Here is a 21,544-nt window from a genome sequence, read left to right as displayed (position 1 = left end):
GAACTGCCCCGCGATCCTCCGAACTCCGACCGAATGTCATCCATCCAACGGGCTTCGAGGCCCTTCTTTCGTCCAAAAGAAAGGCCTGGCGTTTGAAAACGGGTGCCCAATCCGAAAACACTTTGATCCACCTGCCATCGCTCTGTCTATCAAGGCTCAGAACCGGTTTTAAAAATAACGGTAAATACCGGTTTATTTTGTTTTACTTGGAACTTTCATAAGAAAGCTAACGTTTTAAGAACTTTATGTGACCTAAATAAACCGGTTCGGTATTCGACGAGCGACGAAACACCCGCCTGGCCCGGTGGTAGTGCGCCGCGTCAATAAAGACCGACATAGGAAGAAACCGGTTTTTATTGTTCTAAACCCGTTAATCTGACAAAACTATATGGAAACTTCTAAAAACCGGCTTAAAAATAATGGTTTTACGATCGAATCCGAAATAAAAAAGTATATGATAACGATTTGGAAATTTAACCGGTTTCCGAGCCTTGCTGCCTAGCAACATTTATACACGAATAGAAAATTGACCTCTGGTGAATATGTAAGATATATTTCACAACACCCTAAAACAATATTTCAGCTAACGAGGCGTACTTCGTAATACTTCTAAACAGGGCTAGAGGCGTTAAGTGGCTTGTATATTACACTTGATTAAAAGACGTAAGTAACATTATTCTATAACGGATATTAAACCTTCAATAAGCTAGGCTGTTTTAATGGTCCATTCGTCATAATAATAATTTAGCGAAACCTGAGGGTAAGGGTAATAAATAGTTGAGGGTCATTACAAGGTGTTGCTGGTAACATTGATGGAGGGATCAGTCAGTATCCTAATACGTATTATAAATAGGAAAGTTTGTATAGGGAAGGCATCCTTTTAAGGCGTTATTGGAAAGTCTTTTTAAATAATATAAAGAGGGTGAAATGGGGGTGCATTCCTTTATATATGTAACACAAATATTTTTATAAACTGAAATAAAATAGTAGTGAAATAGTAGTGTTTCTACTTGATAAAAACAAATTAAAATATTTTCTGAAAATAATTTGATTTGTTCAAATACTTCATACAAATATTTTTGTTCCTGAATTATGAATGTTTTCGATCGTCGTCTAGTAGGGTTATTGAGCCACGGACTAGGTGGCCCTGTGGACAATGGTCCTATAATGAATATTAATTTTATTTAAAACCATACGATATCCTAAGAATCGCCTTTATCAGTGCTAACATCTGAGTAAAGCTCAACATGCAATACGTTTACTCTATCCTCAGAAAGCATAGTTTTTTTAACAAATTAGTTAGAAACCCGTACAAGAGTTGTAATTGTAACTATTCACAAAACCAAATCCTTTTGTCATGCGTAACTTGAAATACAGACCTTTTTGATTCTTTACTTATAGTCGCTAGTTATAGCGACTAGTGTCCGACCGAAACCGGTATTTTTTCCGAAACATGATTTTTATGCCAACAACTGCCGAATCTGAAATTTCGGTCGTACATCAATAACTACACATATTCAGAGCTCAAAGTAATACTGGCTTACCTTAAAAGCAGTCTACAACCTTTACGAAAAGCGTTTATTACATAGTAACAAAACGCTTGTTACACGGTTAGAAACCGCACACCGCTGCAGTGATCGAGACAGCGCTATGCACATATATATCGATATCCCACTCGCACACCAGATCGGTATGTCGATCCACCACAAAGACTGCCTTACTGACAACATCACCCAATTTAAGCTTGACCTCACATTGTTCAATATAGCTTTGAGTCCCAATGCCAAGTTAGTTTGGGGTTAGAATGGTAATTATTTTTTTGTTTCCACCTATGTTATTTGCACTCGTCGTGTGAAGGCCCGCAGCTAACCAGCTATTTAGAATGATTGGTAAATTAGATTTAATGGGCTGGCCTCACCCTCATCAATAGGGATCAACATCTCACGGCAAAACCCGCAGTTTTTCTTTTTAAGTGTAACAAATACCTTAGAATTATCTTTGTCGTTCTGCTCATAATTATGAGTTATTAGCAGCTTGCATATAAGCTGGTGTTATATTAAACGTCAAACTTTTATGAAATTATATCGTATAAATAACACTGGCACTGCGTGTGCTATCAGCTGCAGACTTCTCTAGGTCTAATTCTAGGTACTAGGTAGATAAGTACTTTCTTACTAGTCAAATCAGTTTCTTTTTTTTTATATAACACAAACAGTCATAATAAACATATTACATATGTTGTACACAATGTACAGAAACTGAGAGACGATACAAACAGACCTGGAGGTTCATCTAGAGGTTCATTTCTCGAACTGTCAAAACAATTAGCCACTAGGTATGGCATTTAAATGGAAATTAAACAAGTGACTAGAAGTCACGGTCGAGTTACCTTCTTTTTTTACACGACTGCCCAAACAAAAAGAGTGTATTGTTTTCAGCGTTCATGTTTGTATGTATATATGTATGTGAGTTTCTTTATTCCACCATAACTTCTGAATGCCTTAACCGATTTAGATGTATGATACATCATTAGAATCCTTACGTCATCCCGACTAACATAGGCTATGTGACTTTATTATAAAACCAATATGGCGGACGTAATACACAAAATTGCGTCACGTTTAGAAAAAAAAATCTTGCAATCCTATCGAGTGGGGTCTCAAAATGAAGAGCCTTGAAAGACGATTTAAAATATATATGCAGCATACGCGTTTAAGTCTTATTTTGGTTAAATAAGGATTTACAAAATGTGCTAAGAAAAATAAATCTTTCTATCTAATTTAGTGAGCTATCAAATGAAAGGGTATTGACTGCTGATCATAAAAATATATTCAAATCATCCATATGATTTGTATATATTTTTATAAGGTAAAAGGAACTAAACACAAACATGTTCTAAATCGCCCTATTGAAATCTAAACCTGTGAACTTCGATTTAAGCGAAAGGGTTTGAATAATTTATGGCTTATTGCATTCTTATATTTCTTGTGAATAAAATTGTACTTGACTACTAATTCAACCCGACTGTAAAAAAACAGATTTTGATTTAACACGTGCATAGGTAGGTAGGTACATACCAACCTCAATCATTTCTTCTTAACTTTAGTACTAAACTAATTTTCATAATAGTAAGAAGTACAAGGTGTCCAGAAAGGATATCGGGTATTTGTTTTAGCGCCATATTCGAAACGGGGCCACGAAAGGGAGCGGGGAGGGGTTCGTGGCGTGCGCCATTTAGTGGAGTTTTATCCACGATGGAACAGTACTCGGGGACGCATCGCGCATTTGCGTACGAGCGTATTATCGTAACGGTGATTCAATAGTGACTGCTCAACGTCTGTATCGTGCGGAATATCGTACACGCCGCGCGCCAAGTGACGAAATGGATCAGGATGTTCGAGAATACAGTTTTGAATTTTAATCGTCGCACCTGTATTCTCGAACATCCTGATCCGTTTCCTAATGCTATCGTCACTTGGCGCGTGGCGTGTATGATATTCCGCACGATACAGACGTTGAGCAGTCACTATTGAATCACCGTTACGATAATACGCTCGTACGCAAAATGCGCGATGCGTCCCCGAGTACTGTTCCATCGTGGCTAAAACTCCACTAAATGGCGCACGCCACGAACCCCTCCCCGCTCCCTTTCGTGGCCCCGTTTCTAATATGGCGCTAAAACAAATACCCGATACCCTTTCTGGACACCTTGTATTTAAGTGACAATGATTATACATATTATGTCTTTCTATACTTGTATAGGTCGACTGTAACAATAGAAGTGTATTGTCATTCTATGTCTGAACACCAAATTAAAGGTGCACCAAAGGTAAACTTCGCGTAGGGCCGAAAGCCCGAAGTGTCCAAAAGAGACGTACCTACCTTTAGTATAATATTGTACGCTTACCAAAGCCGAGTGCCTTCGGCGCCCTCATACTCAAAACGTTGGGCGTAGCCCGACGTAGGTACGTTGCGCGCTGTACGCTTACCAATCCCGGGCGCCTCCGGCACCCTCATACTAAGAGTGTCGGGCGTAGGTAGTCCGACGTACGTGGCGCGCCGGACGCGTTCCAAAACCGGGCGCCTTCGGCGCCCTCATACTAAGAGTGTCGGGCGTAGCCCGACGTACGTGGCGCGCTGTACGCGTTTCAAAACCGGGCGCCATCGGCGCCCTCATCCTAAAAGAGTCGGGCGTATCCCGACGTACAAGACACGCTGTACGCGTTCCAAAGCCGGGCGCCTTCATACTTAAATCGTCGGGCGTAGCCCGACCTACGTGGCGCGCCGTACGCGTTGCAAAACCGGGCGCCTTCGGCGCCCTCATACTAAGAGTGTCGGGCGTAGGTAGCCCGATGTACGTGGCGCACTGTATGCGTTCCATAACCGGGTGCCTTCGGCGCCCTCATACTTGAAGCGTCGGCCGTAGCCCGACGTACGTGGCGCGCCGGACGCGTTCCAAAACCGGGCGCATTCGGCGCCCTCATACTAAGAGTGTCGGGCGTAGCCCGACGTACGTGGCGGGCTGTACGCGTTTCAAAACCGGGCGCCTTCGGCGCCCTCATCCTAAAAGAGTCGGGCGTAGCCCGACGTACAAGACACGCTGTACGCGTTCCAAAGCCGGGTGCCTTTGGCGCCCTTCATACTTAAATCGTCGGGCGTAGCCCGACCTACGTGGCGCGCCGTACGCGTTGCAAAACCGGGCGCCGAACATACTAAGAGTGTCGGGCGTAGATAGCATGACGTACGTGGCGCGCTGCACGCGGTCCAAAGCCAGGTGCCTTCGACTTTCTCATACTAAAAGAGTCCAATGTAGCCCAACGTACGTGGCGCGCTGCACGCGGTCCAAAATTATGAGTCTTTATTGTGGACCTTCAAACCCTCATGGCCATTATAATTAAAAATTTCTACTTCTTTCTAAGAAGTTATATTTAAAAATGTCGAGTATCCCAAATTGTGAACATATCCACATATTGTCCACAGAAATGAAGCCCGGACGTATTCCGGAACGGTGAGCTTAATTAAAAGGTCCCAGTTCCCGAAGCTAATATCCACATAAAAAAAACTTCGTGGACAAACTAAATGGCCGGGGGAAATCTATATACCTACCTTAAATCATAGTTTTATACTTAGTTTTTTTCACTAAAATGTTTAAAATAAAATAATTAATTAAAAAATTAAAAACACGACTGCTGCATTTTAAAGCGAACTGAAAAGCTAAAAATAATTTTCATATGTTAGTTACATAACTTTATGAATCTAAATTGGAATGTAAATATACACTCACGGTTATTCACAGTAAATACTAAGGGTTATGCTCATTTATGACCGTGAATGTAGGTACGTGTACATTTAATTTCTATTGCAGTCGGGGGACCTTTTGAATGAGATGCACTTAGGCACACCAAGGTCCCCCGATTGTAATTGAAATTAAATGTACACGTACCTACAGTCACGGTCATAAATGTGCATAACCCTTAGTATTTACTGTGAATGACCGTGAGTGTATATTTACATTCCAATTTAGATTCATAAAATTATGTAACTAACATATGAAAATTATTTTTAGCTTTTCAGTTCGCTTTAAAATGCAGCAGTCGTGTTTTTAATTTTTTAATTAATTATTTTATTTGTTCTATTTAATAGAAATTGTGCCAAAAATTACTGCTGTATACGTTTTTCTAATATTTTTGGTGCTTTTTATTTCGTACATAGTGTGAATTAGGTAATTTATTTTAAATACAGGCAACGTTCCTATTACCGTCACTCATGGAGACCAGAAGGGTTACAAGTGCATTGCCGGCTTTTAAGATGTGTACTGTCCACAAACATCGGTTGACAAAATGTTTGATAGCACTAACTTAACATTTAACCTTTTCATTTCAACCCGTCGCGTGCTCGCGTGACCGGCAATGCCCACATGGTTGGGAATTGTGATAAATGGACGGCGCACGTGTTAAACGTGTTTGTTTGATATACGACAATGTTTGGGGGTTTAGGGTAACCGAGCTGGTATTGTAATTTGAAATTTGCATACATGTTTCATAACCTATGGTTGTTATTTGAAGTTTTAGAGTCCATCTAACCTAGCCGCCGCCATATAATCGAACTTATGCAAACATAATATTTAACTATTATATGTAAGCCTTTACAAGGCAGAGGGAATATATTTCCCACCTGATTTTGAACTTTATTACAAAGTGTTAGGGTTCAATTTTGCATAATTCCTGACACCCTTATGCCTTATAAAGGGTTAACTTTCGCGTTTTGAACACATATTAACTCACATTTATAGACGGGTCTATCGGGAATTTATTTTATTACCTTTATTTACCGACTTTTCGACACAGGGCTATGACCGCGAAAATCGAAGTTCGCAAATTACGGGGATTTTTCTCTGTCACTCTAATTACGCCTTCATTGGAGTAAAAGAGAAAGATCCCGCAATTTGCGAATTTCGGTTTTCGCGGGAGCCGCTCAGGTTTCACTGGTGCTGGTGGTGGTTTATGCAAACATTTCTTTCTATGAACATTAAGTTACAAATACTATTATTTTTACCGTCCCTACAGGCGTATAGATATCACTGAAAAAATAAATATACAAGAGAAAAATACATCCAATCAAAATACTTGTGTAAACAAACTGCCCATCGGCATCGTTAGTAACACGTTGATTTCGGGGTGCAATTTCAGAATAACATATAATACCTTGTTAAGTTTGTTTTGCCAAAATTGGCTGCCAATTCGAAACCGTTTATTTTGTAAATTGCCATAAATTGCCCACGTTCGGACTTATTTAAAGTTATATTCGAATGGCGACTGCAGTAGCGTTGCTGTAGCGTTGGCGCGGTCAACTTAAATTTATAATTAATATTATAGGTCAATTTAACACAGATCGACCTAGTCCACAGTAAACTCAACAAGGCAATATATACTTAAATATAAACATGAAAAACATCCATAAATCAGGGACAAATATTTATGATTATACACAAATAAAAGCCCTTACCAGGATTCGAACCCCACGGGACCTCCTGGTTCGTGGACACATCACTGTCAATCGCTTCTGTCGCCGTCGCATTGACTTTGTTCATTCTGTCGTTCATTTTGTCAAGAAAATTGACAGCTCAATGCCGTAGTACTAATGCCGCAACAATTACAGATGCGGTTGACATCTGAATGTCACCTTAACCCTTTACTTCAGAAATTATTCAAAATTTAACCTTATCAATTTTAAATACAGTCCAAATTCATGTGGGAAATATATTCCCTCTGCCTTTTAAAGGCTTATAACGTTGCAACGGTAACTTTGTTGTAGTCACTATCCGAATGTGACCTTTAGGCTTCGTTGTGCGATTTGTACGTCAAGTCGAAATCAACAATAATTACTACAATCCATTGTTGTTTTTCGTGGTCATTATAGTGACTTTTGCGTTACGTATGATGTTGAAAGGTCCTATAACCCTTTATAAGGAATAACGGGTGTCAGAAAATATGTAAAATTGAACCCTACCACTTTGAAACAATGTTCTAAATTAGGTGGGAAATATGTTCCCTCTACCTTATAAAGGCTTAACACATTCACTGCCAGCGATCCGCTATGCGGGTTCTCTGTTCGTGAGAGCTTTTCGCTACATAAGGGTCCCAGGGTTATCGGCTGCGGTCGTCTTGCATGGCAGTGAATGGGTTAATATTTAGTACAATTTATTAAGGGTTAAATAAAATACTAAAATTAACAATGTAATGAATAAATTGACATATACCAAACATAAATCCACCCAAAGCAATAGGTAAGTAGCCCAAAAAACTGATTTTTGAGTTTGCTTCGATAAACAAAATTTTTCAATATCAAATCATTATTATTATTTTAAAATTACCTCATTAAATATAAATACTTAATTAATCTAACTTTACTACATTAAAGGACCATGGGCAACTTTGTATGGAGCCTTGCCCCAAAACCAACAGAGTTGAGAGTTAGGTCATTAGATAGGTATTTCTCTGTACTTCATTTCGTTCTATGGGCACCAAGCTGAATTCCATTGCAGAACTGAGATATTAGTATTTTAGCCAAAATGTCGTCACCCTTATTACCTAAGCAATACGGCTCAAGTAAGTAAATTAAATGCTGCAGGGTAGATGTTCGCGCACCGCCGGGCGAGCACACTGAATGATTTGCCGCGCTCGCCCGGCGGTGGACTCTATTGCCTAGGTAATAAGGGTGACGACATTTTTACTAAAATACATGTATCTCAGTTCTGCAATGGAATTCCGCTTGGTGCCCATAGAACGAAATGAAGTACAGAGAAATACCTATCTAATGACCTAACTCTCAACTCTGTTGGTTTTGGGGCAATTTTGACGCATAGTCCTTTCTTGGACGTTTGAAATAAACGTTGGAGTTAATGCTTTGTTGTTTTATTTCCTCAAGTCACAGGTAGAATTTAAATGTCAAATAAAAGCAAAACTGCTCACACTTCACAAGTTCACAAATCCGGTATCTAATAGATACCGGATTTGCCTGGGGATAGTCGGGATAGATACTATCTATCCCGACTATCCCCAGGCTGTCTTCACATTGGATCCGCATTCGTGTGATTTTAAACGGCTCGAAGGACCAATGATCAGCGGTCTAGGTGGATTTGGGCCGATTCCGTATGGGCGCAGAAGTCAAAAGCGTCTTGTAAACACAATAATTATATTTTCACCACACCAGCTCGGAAAGAATTACTTTGCACTTCAAAAACCAATAGCAAAGTTGCATTTTATCCACATGTGAGGCAAAGTAATCAAATGCAAATTTTGAGTTGTTTTCTTATGTTTGCTGGTAGAATTGACTTTTAAATGATGATTTTGGATGATAAATATTTAATAACATTAATTTGGATTTGATTTGGTTTGATTTCGTTTGATATTTTACATTTAATATTTGCTTCGGGTTGGTGTGGTGAAAATTTTTGTATTTCACTCGGGGGCAAATTTTGTTTAACCGTCGTGCTTTGAAACCCTCGCAACGCTTAAGATTCCATTTTTCGAACCACTCGCTACGCTCGTGGTTCAATTTTGGAATCTTTCGCTTGCTGGGGTATCAATATTAGCACGAGCGGTTAAACAACAACTTTGCCCCCTTGTAAAACAAATAACTATTGATCAAAAGCACAATTAACACATATTTTATGTGGAAATGTGAAGTGTATTTTAATCCAGCAACATAAAAACTAGTTTGATGTATTCAAAAGGTAATACTTAAATACAAAATAGTTACATTACTTAGCGGCCCCCTTTTTAGGGTTCCGTACCCAAAGGGTAAAACGGGACCCTATTACTAAGACTTCGCTGTCCGTCCGTCCGTCCGTCTGTCCGTCTGTCTGTCACCAGGCTGTATCTCACGAACCGTGATAGCTAGACAGTTGAAATTTTCACAGATGATGTATTTCTGTTGCCGCTATAACAACAAATACTAAAAACAGAATAAAATAAAGATTTAAGTGGGGCTCCCATACAGCAAACGTGATTTTTGACCAAAGTTAAGCAACGTCGGGCGTGGTCAGTACTTGGATGGGTGACCGTTTTCTTTTTGCATTTTTTTTCCGTTTTTTTTCTGCTTTATGGTACGGAACCCTTCGTGCGCGAGTCTGACTCGCACTTGCCCGGTATTTTTATTTATATATCCTTCGTTAAATTTAAATAATCACGATTATTAGCAGTGGCGCTAGTGTGCACGTTGGTGGGCTCTTAAGTAAATGATAGGCAGTCGCTGTCTCGTTCACACACCGGAGTGAAGGTTCACACATAAGCTGGTTTTATAGCAAGGGGTGAGAATAGCAGGCTTGTTTGTGTGATTACAGTCATTAGTGGTCGGCTAGCTTGGGGCAACTTTCGACACTGTTTCGATCCACCATTATCAGCGGTTTATGTACAGACGGCTACGCAAGTGAAGTTAGGAGATCGTTAGGGGAGACCGAGGTGGGTTGTGACAGAGGAGAGTTGTGACATCGTTGATTTTTTGGAATCTATTAACTAAAAACAAGGTCGCAATAGCGCGCGTTCGTTAGTTCAAGTTACGAGCTAACAAACGCACACTGTTGCGAGCTCGCTAACAATCATTAGATTCCAAAAAATCGACAATGTCACAATTTTCCTCTGTCAAAACTCGCCTCGGTCTCCCCTACATGTCGGGAAGATAAAGTGAAAACCGAAAAGACGTGGCGTATCTGGTTTACGAGGTTCCCGAAAGAAAGAATTTAATTTTACTATACAGGTTGATTCAGGAGACGTGAGCAGGACTAACACTGCGCATTTCGTTAATTATAAGCAACTGTTTCGTATCAGTATTAGTGAGGTTAACGTTAATTTTCTAGTCATGTTGAAAAAAAAAAGTTATTAATTTATTTACGACATGCATGGTCGCCCTAAAGTTAAAATACTAAACTACCTACCGATATTCTGTGTCAAATTGAATGTCATCACTGCCATCACGGTCTGGTTACTATTGAAAACTCGTATCACACTCAAATTTGACGTTTATTTTCTTCGTAATCAAAATGCTGTCATTACAGCTAAAGAGGTTTTATGTCTATTAATTAGGTCTTATAGGGTGACCACGATTGTAAAGAATTAAATTTGCCCTCACCAAAAAGTTAAAAAGTAGGAAAAAGTGTGGTTGTTTCACCTAAATACGACAGTGATCGATCAATTATCAGTTACTGAGTGTGCAGGATTATTCCTGCTCACGTCTCATGAATCACCCTGTATACCATTTCGTATCTCATCGCAGTGACAAGCAATATGAAAGTCGGTAGGGACATCATACTATTGTCAATTTGTCACCGTTACAATAGGATGACGGAGGTTCCGGCGCTTACAATTTTATGACATGACAGGCGATCACGTGATGCTTTCCATAGAAAACGATGCGCCGTTAGCTCCGGCCCGGACACGACCCGGTCTAACGTGAATCATCCTTAATTTCCCGCTTTGTGGCTCGAGTTGCTTTTTAAACTTCTAGCCGCCCAGAGCCCCATAAAAAGGTCTCCTGTTCCATTCTAATTTGAACTTTGTGTTAACGAAATAAAATTTCATTTTGCTTGGCACGGTTTGACGTATGGGTGGCTAGAGGTTAATAATTTAAACAATGTTGTGCTCGATTGTACAAACCTCGAAATAAATTACAGTCTTTCGTATTTTTGTCACCTCTGATACTGAAATTGTTGGTTCTCAACTTTCCGTGAATTTAATGGATCAGCAATTATAATGACAAGTTGTTTTTAAGGTCCTTAATTAAAGAGTGAGGCCGATAGACATCTGTTTTTAACCGACTTCCAAATCTCAAAGAAGGAGGTTATCAATTCGGTTGTATGTTTTTTTTTTAATTTTTTTTTTTTTTTATGTTTGTTACTCCATATCTCCGTCATTACTAGATCGATTTTGAAAATTCTTTTTTTGATTGCATGTATATGCATACAGATTGGTCCCGTTTTTGTCAAAACCCAGTTCTGATGATGGGATCCATGAGGAATCGAGGGAACTCCTCAAATCTTAAAGGCATACATATAGTGATTTTTGGGTTTTTATCAACAAATCAGGCATATACACCCAAAAAAGTGACATTTGATGAAGTGGAACTGCTGATGATGATCAGAACGGAACTCTTTAACGACGCATAGTTCACGGTTGGCGATTTGTCCTCGTCGTTATGTTTGTTAAGCAAGTTCAGTTTTTAAGCCACATTTTTGTCAAGCTCGAGTTCTGATGATGGGATCCATGAGGAATCAAGGGAACTCCTCAAATCTTAAAGGCATGCGTATAGAGATTTTTGTATTTACATCAGAAAATCAAGCATTTTCATTAAAAACTGTTACATTTGATGAAGTGGAACTGCTGATGATGATCAGAATAGAACTCTTAAACGACGCATAGTTCACGTTTGGCGATTTTTCCTTTTCGTTATGTTCGTTAAGCAAGTTAAGTTTTTAAGCCACATTTTTGTCAAGCTTGAGTTCTGATGATGGGATCCATAAGGAATCGAGGGAACTCCTCAAATATTAAAGGCATACGTATAGATTTTTTTGTATTTTCATCATAAAATCAAGCATTTACATTAAAAACTGTCGCATTTGATGAAGTGGAACTGCTGATGATGACCAGAACAGAACTCTTCAATGACGCATGGTACACGTTTGGTGATTACGAATTTCGATTTTGACTTGGACTGGGACCCGAACTCGGACTCATACCCGGATCCGGTTCGGACCCGGATCCGGTTCGGACCTGGACTCGGATCCGGATTCGGACCCGGTCTCGGACCCGGACACGGACCCGGACTCGGACCCGGACACGGACCCGGACTCGGACCCGGACCCAGAAAACCACTATGATACCTTAACTAAATAAACAACTATGATTACGTACCTACCATAAAATTAATGTAGGTATAAAGTACGATGATGCCAATCTTACTAGCCCCTCCCGCTTAAACCCCCGTACACCGCACGGAATGCGCCATTAAGTGGGTTAGGTTAGGTTTGAACTGCGATCCTCACAGAACCGAACAAGGATTAGGTTAGGTTAGAACTGCGAGCCTTACAGAAACGAAATGCTACTTGAAAAGTGGGTTTGATTAGGTTCGAACTGCGATCCGCACAGAACCGAACTGCTATCTGAGGAGTGGGTTAGGTTAGGCTAGAACTACGACCCTCATGGCTCCTCTTCACGATGGGCCAACGCCGGCCACTCCAAGGGACGCATTTATGCGTTAGAGGGAGCAAGTGATATTGCTATCTCATTCTACCGCATGGCTGCTGCGTCCCTTGGAGTGGCCGGCGTTGGCCCATCCTGTAGAGGAGCCATTATACAGAAGCGAAATGCTAGTAGAAAAGTGGGTGGTTTTACCTCCTTTTCTACATAGTGTACCATCTACATCTACAATAATCTTTCATCGGCCCCCATGGAAGTCGGTTTTTTTTTCTTAAAAATTATATTTTGCAAACGGAACAGAGGCTGACCCTAATATGTTCACACTGGGAACTGATAAATGTATACTTAGTTCCTAATTATGGCTGAATTTAAACTTACGGTTTTTTTACATATTTTTGGTCACTTCTGCACTCTAAAAAATGAAGACCAACTAAGAGCAGTTTTCTCTTAGTTGACGTTAAGTTAATTACAACAATAACGATCTTATATAACTCAAAGAAAGCTGATTACTTAAAACAATAAGTGTATCTGTGATTGAACTAATAAAGTAGGTATGTTATTAATCCTAGCAATTGTATACTTTGCATCTATTATTAACTTGTTGGCATAATTATGTAACGTAGGTTAATTCAATCCTTAACAATTTAATTAAAACAGATAAATATGTTAATAGTTATGAATATTTTAATAGTTTATTTGATTATTTTGTCTTTGTTGATTTACATAAGATTTGCTAGTTGAATCAACTAAACATATAATATTTAGAACAACGAAGATAAAACACTCAATCCCATTATGATCAAGTTATTGTATTGATTACGAAACTAATATTCCATTCTACTAAGAATTATTTGTTAAATCGATTTTCTTAATAATTAAATTAAATAATCGGTTAATCCGATCAATCAAGAGATAAGTAGGGGGATCGCCTGTACACCCGCTCTCCGCCCCGCCTGCGCCCCTCTCGTGGCGCGTGCGACCGAGCAGTCAGTCTCTGTAGCACGCAGTTGCGTTAAGCTCATTCAATTACTTATTCCTCTGGAAAAACCTGGTGTGTACAAAGTTGATTGCAGTTGTGGTAGTTCGTACAGTGGGCATACCAAACGCACTATTGCCTGCAGAACTAAAGACCACATCGCTGCGGTCAAGAACAACGACGCTCGCAAGTCAGCTATTGCTCAGTGTCACCTTGAGTCGGGTATAAGTCACTGGATCGAGCTGCATAGTCCCAAGGTCATTTCGACAGCACGCCACTATGTACCAAGATTGGTAAGAGAAGCCTTAATTCACAAATACAACAACTTTAATCGTGAAAATGGGTTTTTAAACTGTCAAATGTGTGGAATCTTGTGATTTGTTTGACTAAAAAACAACCAGTGACATCCGAATCAAACTCGCGTAGTGACACTGTGAGTGTAGTGTGCTTGGATAGACCAACAAGTGTGAACGTGATTGGACCAACGAGTGTTAACCCCTCGTATGCTTAGACACGGATCCGTGCGCGTGAATTTAAATGCAAAACGTTTACTTTCAAAATGATTAAATGAATAAATAACATCTTATTATAATATTTTTTTGTTTTATTAATTTACCCCCTTTTTATAAAACTTTACGGGCTTGATTTAGTTTAATTATGTTTTATCCCTTTCTTTGTTGTTATATTTTATTCACTACTTATTCGTTTAAATTTTATAAATTTAAACGAATAAGTAGTGACCACCAGCATTATTCAGCACGGCGCGTATAAAAACTAGAGATCTGAAAGAAATGTTTTAGTAAATGCGACAAAGTAAGTCATAGTACAATTGAACAAGAATGGTATTGAACTAAACAAGCTTCATAGTTGAAATGATTAAACAATTAAAATTCAAATTGAACAATATCTTAGTTCAGGCTAATAAGATGCATAAGTCGATGTAATCATGTTCTTAGTTGAACTTATTTAGGTCAAATAGTTAATACAGTAATTCTTCATGTTAACATTGATTTACATATTAGTTGAAATGATTAAACAATTAAGATTCAAATTGACCAATATCTTAGTTCAGGCTAATACGCCATAAGTCGGTGTAATCATGTTCTTAGTTGAACTTATTTGGGTCAAATAGTTAATACAGTAATTCTTCATGTTAACATTGACTTACATCTTAGTTAAACTAACTTGTTTGTTTTCATTATCAAGCCCTTAGTTGATCTTACTAGGATCAATTAGTTAGCATAATTATTTTTCGTGTAAATATTGAACAAGATCTTAATTGGTTCAGTTACCTAACAATAGTAATAGCAATCAGAATTACCTTGTTTGATGTGTTTAAGTTCTTGTTAGGCTCGTATGGAATCAAGATGCTTGATTACGGCCATCAAGATATTGATAGGGCCAACCAAATTTTTTTTAGAGTGTGCGACATGTCTGCTAGCATTGTCAGTGCTTGAAAATGGGAACCTAAATAGGTTTTAAAACTACGTTGTTCCATATGCTTATTATGTTCTCTAAATGATTATCGTTCCAAAAACTTGTTACTTAGCTTTACAGCGAATTAAATAAGTTAATGTGACGTCACAAACTTTGTGACTCCCTCCTCCTGTCACAACATGTGACATTTTCTCGACCCCTTCCCCAGAGCATGGTCGAATAAAAAAAACACTCAGAAAAAGTTTTCAAAACCGCTTTTAGTTGTTTCTAAATACCCCGTAATATATGGATCATCATCATCATCATCTCAGCCTATATACGTCCCACTGCTGGGCACAGGCCTCCTCTCGAGCGTGAGAGGGCTATATGGATATAAGTATAAAACACTATAATGGCTCGTTATGAACATACACATATTACAATCATGTTTAGGAGTTAGGGTACGATTTCACGGTCTACCGCAAGCTATGTAGGTAGCCTCCATAATGCCTGTTAAACAGACCACAACTATATGTTAGTTCAGCATGCTCGTACTATTGTGGTCGCGATATTACATCAGATGCAAGGTCATTTTTGCTTATGTCTGATGTGAATAGACAATGTTTTAGCAGTTGTTGTTGTTGTTGAGAGATATTTGGCTAGTGCAGGGGACAGCAGGGAGGATATACGTTCACAGAGAGAGGCCATGGTTGAGCGAATGGACTTGACCCTTAGTCTCGTTTCCCAGTGGGGTGATGACAATCTGGTTACGTTCAATGCCTCCAAAACGCAGACGTGTCTATTTTCCGCAAAACGGAGTCCATTCGACCTGACTCCTTCTTTCCGGGGTGCATCTGTACCTATTACCGACAGCCTGGAACTCCTCGGCATGGAGCTGAGTTCAGTCCTCAGCTTCGGCAGCTTCATTGAGTCTAAAGCACAAACTGCGGCCAGAAAGCTGGGCGTCCTAAATAAGGTGAAGCGATACTTCACACCTGGACAGCTTCTAACACTTTACAAAGCTCAAGTCCGGTCGTGTATGGAGTATTGCAGCCACCTGTGGGATGGCTCAGCTAAATACCAACTCGCCGCTTTGGACTCAGTGGAGCGCAGAGCCAGGAGGATGATTGGCGACAAGAAGCTAACGGCTAAGCTTCAGTCTTTGGCCCATCGGCGGAAAGTCGCCAGCCTGTCGGTATTCTACAGGTTGCACTTCGGGGAGTGTGCCCAAGAGCTACACGAGCTTATTCCACCGTCCCCATTCTACCATCGGACTTTTAGACGCACGGCCGGTTTCCATCCTTACTTGGTAGATATTCCACCAATTCGCACGAAGCGCTTTGCTTCTACTTTCCTTATGCGCACTGCCAAGGAATGGAATTCCTTGCCGGCGTCTATATTTCCGTGTTCTTATAACCCGGCAACCTTCAAATCAAGAGTGAACAGGCACCTTCTGGGCGAGCTCGCTCCATCGTAGGCCACGTCTACGCCTCGGCTAGTCTGTGGCCATGAGTAAGCCCATTCATAATAAAAAAAAAAAGCAGGGACTCTATTATAAAATTGTACAATGGGACTTAGTGGCAGTTGGACCAAACCGAATGTCACCGTTAAAGGCGTTCATTAAATTTTATTGTATGGGAAGTTTCATAGTTCTGTGTGACGTTGATCAGTGTGTCAAATGCAGGGCTCGGAACCGGTTTTTTTTTTAAATCCCAAAATAGCCCAATATTTTTAATAATTTTATGCTCTTCCCGTAGGACTGAATCATGTATTTAGGTAACGACATCGTATTATTAGATTGGCCCATCAAAACTGAAATAATAAACCAAAGAACGAAATAGAACGTAATAATACCGGTATTTTTAGTATGATGAAAAAACCGGTTCCGAGCGTTGGTCAAATGTGATTGGTACAACTGGCCCTTAATCACGTATTTGGTTTTTCACAGAAACGCGTAACTTTTCAGGTTTGCCATAAAACAAACCTAACCTAACCTATATACAGGCTGATTCATGAGACGTGAGCAGGACTAATCCTGCACACTCAGTAACTGATTATTGATCGATCACCGTCGTAGTTAGGTGAAACAACCACACTTTTTCCTATTTTTAAATTTTTTGGTGAGGGCAAATTTAATTCTCTACAGTCATGGTCACCCTACAAGATCTAATTAATAAACATAAACCCTCTTTTACGAAGAAAATAAAATGCTAACCTGAGTGAGATAAGAGTTTTCAAAAGTAACCAGACCGTGATGACAGTGATGACATTCAATTTGACATAGAATATCGGTAGTTTAGTATTCTAATGTTAGGGTGACCATCCATGTCGTAAATAAATTAATATTTTTTTTTTTCAACACGACTAGAAAATTAACGTTAACCCCACTAATACTGGTAGGAAACAGTTGCTTATAATTTAGGAAATGCGCAGTGTTAGTCCTGCTCACGTCTCCTGAATCACCCTGTATAGGATAACCTTACGAAAATCCTGAAAAGTTAATATGTTAATCTGCCAATCATTATGTGAAACAACGGGATCCGTGTTTTAACAATGGCTGTTTTGTTGATACGTTTATTGAAACTATTACAACTACTTATGTAACGGTTTTTTTATCTAAATACTAGTATTTAGCAGCAAATAAAATAAGCATTATTGTATGGTGTACTTAACCTATGTATTTTACATAAAAACAATGCATTTTTTTAACTAAAAAGGACTTTAGTCTGAACAAATATCTGAGAAATACAGCAGAGTCTCAAACATATGACTCAAATGACTAACCTACCTACGGTTCCACCGCTGGATTGCATGTCTCCGTAACAACTTTGCACGAAAGTACCATCTTTGACACAATTAAGTTACCATTCTTAACCCTTATCACCACGTAATAAAGTCTACCAATCGTCATTTAACCCTTTCAACGCCAGGCCTACAGTGTGGCGCGTTATGAACCTTGGCGGAACGCACGAAGGTTGATATTGGGCTGTAACCGTCAGACTTATTTGACAGTGAAAGGGTTAAGTGAGTTTGTATATGATCCTATAATTTTAAAAACCAGATCCGTACATCTCAAAGCTATTTAAACACGGGACTCGCGGACTATAATAATAATAAGTTGTGATTTAGTATAATTGTGAACGCTATTATATTAATAAGATGTTGCAAGTAAATGTATTATGATTGCAAGACTGGTTAAAGCAATCATTTAGAATACAAATTACTACTTTCTTTTTTTGCTATGTTGCCTAGATGGAGCACTATTTATATGTCACTAACTCACTACTTACGATAATGACAGTTAACGTATCTATACATGTAAGATATAGATATATATGAACTACTTATTAGATAAATTCTTGAATATAAGCACAATTTCGCTTGTTTAATTGTCTTCTATCGAAAAAATGTCAAAGCTCATGTATTTATTACTTTCCTATACATAAAAATATACACCCAATAAAATATTAGTATCAAAATAAGCTAAATATTTTTTGACACAAAAATATTTAGATTTCAACAAATAATACTAAAATTTTCTGTTCTACATTATTGTCATATACCTATTCAACGAAATATACCTTCTTAATAAATATACCTTCTTCTTATAGGGGCCCACTGATTAACAGTCCGCCGGACGGTATCGGCCTGTCAGTTGTTCGGAACTGTCAAAATTTTGTTCTAACTGAGAGGCCGATACCATCCGGCGGACTGTTAATCAGGGGGTCTCTTAAGACCGCCTGTTGTTACCTCTATTATCTTTGTTTAATTGTACATTTATTGTAAACTAGGTTTGTGAGGTGTGCAATAAAGAGTATTGTAGGTTTTTTTTTTTTTATTATGAATGGGCTTACTCATGGCCACAGACTAGCCGAGGCGTAGACGTGGCCTACGATGGAGCGAGCTCGCCCAGAAGGTGCCTGTATTGTATTGTCCATATACCTACCCTTTATCTTGACGAAACCTGAGGTGGATAAGCTATCTGTATAATGACGAACCCTGCGCTGTGGATCTGAAGGTACCTATGCTGTTATTATTATGTTGGTTTTTAGGGTTCCGTACCCAAAGGGTAAAACGGGACCCTATTACTAAGACTTCGCTGTCCGTCCGTCCGTCCGTCCGTCCGTCCGTCCGTCCGTCCGTCCGTCCGTCCGTCTGTCACCAGGCTGTATCTCACGAACCGTGATAGCTAGACAGTTGAAATTTTCACAGATGATGTATTTCTGTTGCCGCTATAACAACAAATACTAAAAACAGAATAAAATAATGATTTAAATGGGGCTCCCATACAACAAACGTGATTTTTGACCAAAGTTAAGCAACGTCGGGAGTGGTCAGTAATTGGATGGGTGACCGGTTTTTTTTGCTTTTTTTTGTTTTTTTTTTTGCATTATGGTACGGAACCCTTCGTGCGCGAGTCCGACTCGCACTTGCCCGGTTTTTTTGGGTTAATACCGGGTGTGGCCTGTAATATGAGCAAAAAATTTAAGTGCAGGCTGTATTCCTCATACTGATCAACATTTGTTCAGCGACTTTTAAAAATAACTTGTAGGTAACTAGTTTGATTTTTAATACACTTTAAAAGTTATTCAAAGACGCAATGTATTGCGAATTTTGTTATGTTTAAGGCTTGACAAGCAACGTCCTTGGTCGTCAGACACCAAAAAACTGGTTAAAGAAATGTGTACCAAACTAGTCTGGGTGTCTGGCGACCTACGAGCTGCCCCTTTTTTTGCACAAAAACTCAGCCTCGCTGTGCAGAGGGGGAACGCGGCCAGCGTCCTTGGAACAATGCCTCAGGCTAATTTAGGGCCAGATTTATGATTTATTTATTTTGTTATTTAATATCTGTTTTAATATACTTATTTTTTCCAGCAACGTCAATCACAATGCTGATATGGCGTCTATTGAAGATAATATTTATTTTGTATGAAAAATAGGGAGTCTAAATACTTAATAATTGTTAAAAGTTGTTGAACAAAATTGTCACAGTTTGAGGAGTACAATCTATGTTTTAATTATTTGCTCGTGTTACAGGCCACACCCGGTATATATATTCATCGTTTTAATAATTCGATCTCCATCGTCATTTCAACGCTCGGTTGCGAGGAATCTGTAATGCAATCTAAAACCGCAATCATACAATTGTAACGCTACGTCTTACGTAGGCGAACAACGCGCGAACGCGGCGCGGCGCGGCGCGGCGCGGCGCGGCGAAAGCGGCCGCCGCCGCGCCGCGCCGCGCCGCGCCGCCTGACATTCGCGTGCAAATCGCGCCGCACCGCGTTCGCAACGAGATCGCTTACGTAGGACACTTCTATGGGCATCAAAGGATTGATTTCGCCGCGCCGCGCCGCGCCGCGTTCGCGCGTTGTTCGCCTACGTAAGACGTAGCGTAACATATTACATGTCATATGTGCATATATCGAACATATTATATATGTGCCTATCGTGGTGTAACGCGGACGCTGATATAGGATTATGTTGCGGCAGAGACTAGAGATCAATAGAAACTGTCAATTAGTTTAAAAGTAATTCGTGTAGTCAGAATCAAAAATACCGTAACAAACTATGCGTCATAAATATTTACCATTTAACGGTTGCATTACCTTTGAACACGAACTGTCCAGATATATCTCTATTTAGAAAAGTAGGTAGGTAATTGACGTAGGCAGATACTTTTTGCGCGTTGTTTTATACATTACTATCGATGCTGACTGTACTTACGAAGGTAAATATAAATTTTATAATAACTACATGTCATATGTAAGTAGACTTTCATATGGGGTGCCAGAGAAATTAGACTAATAAAAAAACCGGGCAAGTGCGAGTCGGACTCGCGCACGAAGGGTTCCGTACCATAATGCAAAAAAAAACAAAAAAAGCAAAAAAAACACGGTCACCCATCCAAGTACTGACCACTCCCGACGTTGCTTAACTTTGGTCAAAAATCATGTTTGTTGTATGGGAGCCCCATTTAAATCTTTAATTTATTCTGTTTTTAGTATTTGTTGTTATAGCGGCAACAGAAATACATCATCTGTGAAAATTTCAACTGTCTAGCTATCACGGTTCGTGAGATACAGCCTGGTGACAGACGGACGGACGGACGGACGGACGGACAGCGAAGTCTTAGTAATAGGGTCCCGTTTTACCCTTTGGGTACGGAACCCTAAAAAATGGCAATAAAAATACTTTCCACTGCAATATGATACTTAGAGTCCGTCTAATAAACGTTACATTTCTATGGAAATGGACACTCCCACACGTTGTCATCGCTAATTTCGTACTGTTAATTTGGTCCGACTCCAAGAAGTTATAACAAGGATGATTATGGGGATCTCTTCCAGCTAACTTGGCCAGCCGCTTCGTTTTTCATTGACCACCAACTAAACCAGTAATGAGGAATTTGACTTTGTAAGTTGATTAACAGTCTTAATTATTCTTTTGTCTTTGGCCA

At 39.5% G+C, this 21,544-nt stretch overlaps 1 protein-coding gene across 1 annotated transcript in view; it reads right to left on the bottom strand.

Annotated features, from left to right (window-relative positions):
* LOC134675923 (kin of IRRE-like protein 2) overlaps window positions 1-21,544 on the bottom strand; it is a 645,800-nt gene that overhangs the window by 579,714 nt on the left and 44,542 nt on the right. The window lies entirely within an intron of this gene.

Source organism: Cydia fagiglandana, chromosome 23, assembly GCF_963556715.1.
Source record: "Cydia fagiglandana chromosome 23, ilCydFagi1.1, whole genome shotgun sequence".
Lineage (NCBI taxonomy): Eukaryota > Metazoa > Arthropoda > Insecta > Lepidoptera > Tortricidae > Cydia > Cydia fagiglandana.
This window is presented reverse-complemented; position numbering and strand designations above follow the sequence as displayed.